This window comes from Schistocerca cancellata, unplaced genomic scaffold (genome assembly GCF_023864275.1).
Source record: "Schistocerca cancellata isolate TAMUIC-IGC-003103 unplaced genomic scaffold, iqSchCanc2.1 HiC_scaffold_439, whole genome shotgun sequence".
NCBI classification, from domain to species: Eukaryota; Metazoa; Arthropoda; class Insecta; order Orthoptera; family Acrididae; genus Schistocerca; species Schistocerca cancellata.
This window is the reverse complement of record NW_026046456.1, coordinates 5,001-7,500: the sequence shown is the minus strand read 5'-3', so window position 1 is coordinate 7,500 and position 2,500 is coordinate 5,001.

The window sequence follows — 2,500 nt, the reverse complement described above, 5'->3', positions numbered from 1 at the left end:
CAATCCACCCCTATATCTTGCGTTTCATGACGAGTTATATCCAATATGCCAAATTCCCGCTGTCCCTATACATGCTGTAAGTCTGTGCACACAATATGAACCACACCTCAGCGAGACACTCCATCACACATTACTCTCTGCCTGTAACAGACACAGATACGATATGTAAGCACCAGCATGGACCAACGTCCGGTGCATCCTCTCCGCCACAGTACACCATCCACACTATGATAACCACACCAGGGGGTCCAATTATAAAATAGAATATCCCACCCGTCCAACATCCACAATTGCTCAGATAAGCCACCAACACCCACACATGTCCTACACAGGGGTGCACCCAACACCACCACACTGCCTCCTGTTACGGCACAGAAACAATGGCAGGAATGAATCACACAGGTCTGCCACTCCCTTGCCGCAACCACAGACGCGGCGCGCCTCCAGTCACGAGCGAAAAGCGCATCCTGACGAGACAGAACTGCTGTGACATACTGACGCTGCCTCAGACATTCACTTACAATGATCACTACCAACGAACCTGCCCCCCCCCCCCCCCCCCCAAACACACTATCTCTTACCATGTTGTGTACTGTAATCCAACCCATTTTGCACCTTAACCTAACCAAATTTGTAACGCAATTTGTACCGCAATGTAACGCAATTTGTACCGCAATGTAACGCAATTTGTACCGCAATGTAACGCAATTTGTAACGCAATTTGTGTCTTAACCTAACCCACGTTGTGCCTTAACCTAACCCACGTTGTGCCTTAACGTAACCCACGTTGTGCCTTAACGTAACCCACGTTGTGCCTTAACGTAACCCACGTTGTGCCTTAACGTAACCCACGTTGTGCCTTAACGTAACCCACGTTGTGCCTTAACGTAACCCACGTTGTGCCTTAACGTAACCCACGTTGTGCCTTAACGTAACCCACGTTGTGCCTTAACGTAACCCACGTTGTGCCTTAACGTAACCCACGTTGTGCCTTAACGTAACCCACGTTGTGCCTTAACGTAACCCACGTTGTGCCTTAACGTAACCCACGTTGTGCCTTAACCTAACCCACGTTGTGCCTTAACGTAACCCACGTTGTGCCTTAACCTAACCCACGTTGTGCCTTAACCTAACCCACGTTGTGCCTTAACCTAACCCACGTTGTGCCTTAACCTAACCCACGTTGTGCCTTAACCTAACCCACGTTGTGCCTTAACCTAACCCACGTTGTGCCTTAACCTAACCCACGTTGTGCCTTAACCTAACCCACGTTGTGCCTTAACCTAACCCACGTTGTGCCTTAACCTAACCCACGTTGTGCCTTAACCTAACCCACGTTGTGCCTTAACCTAACCCACGTTGTGCCTTAACCTAACCCACGTTGTGCCTTAACCTAACCCACGTTGTGCCTTAACCTGCTCTGTAATTGGCATATGACACGTTACATTAATCTAGTGTTGTCTAACCACAACCCTCTGAATATAGTTCGCTACTCGCACCGCCCACCCTCTTGTGTGTCGTTTCATGTTGAACACTTCGCAAGTGTTGCTTACTTTTTACATGCTCCCGCTGTACACTGTAATGTGGACAACTGCAGGATGTACATCGCCCCCCCCCCTCCACCCTGCCTTCGCACGCTGGTCGTTCAGGTGCTTGCGTGTTCAATGCCCTTCGCAGCTGTTCACTGGCATTCGCATGTCGAAGCGCTCAGTCTACGTCGTGGTACGGCCTGTGTCCACTGTCCGCTGATATCGTAAGCTTAATCCTCACATTGTACTGCACATAGGTCCGTATGTACTGAATGATACGCTGTGGCACATGTGTGACCGTACGACTGCGCCCAACAACAGCGAACCATACGGTCCAAATGTTGTGCACTCAGCCACGTGCCGTCTCCCCATAACAGCTACATTGCAGTGTGGTACGCCATAGAGACGTGTGGGAGTAACGGACGCCCTGGATGGCGATCAGCATGAGCCGTCTGTTGATGTAGTGGCGCGTGTATTCAAACGTAGTCGTCTCTTCTCACACAGTGTGATAGCATGGTGCACCGCGTTCCACATCTGCGACATGGTACAGATGCTGGTTGACAGTCGGTCTCGTAATGGACATCGCATACGTAGGGGGCCACCTCCCACGTGTTCTCTAGTCGTGCACATTTTGTTGCGTGTATGTGGGCAGACGTAGTGTGTCGTGACACCTAACAGACAGGTATGCAATAATCGTTGCATTTGCAAACTGGGATGGACGTCTACGTTTGCTGGTGACGTGACGCAACGCAAATGAACAACTGGTAAACCCATTGTGGTGCGGTTGTTGTTGCTGGAGGTAAATCAGTAAGGGCAAATCTGTGTGTGAAGCGATACGCGGCGGTGGCTGGGTGGGACCGTCCCCGGCCGGTGAGGGGGGGCCGCCCGGCGTGCTGGCCGCGCGGTGCGTGGGCGCACGCGCTACAGCCGGCTGGTGGGGGCGCCCAGTGGCAGGCGCGCCGGCCGACGGA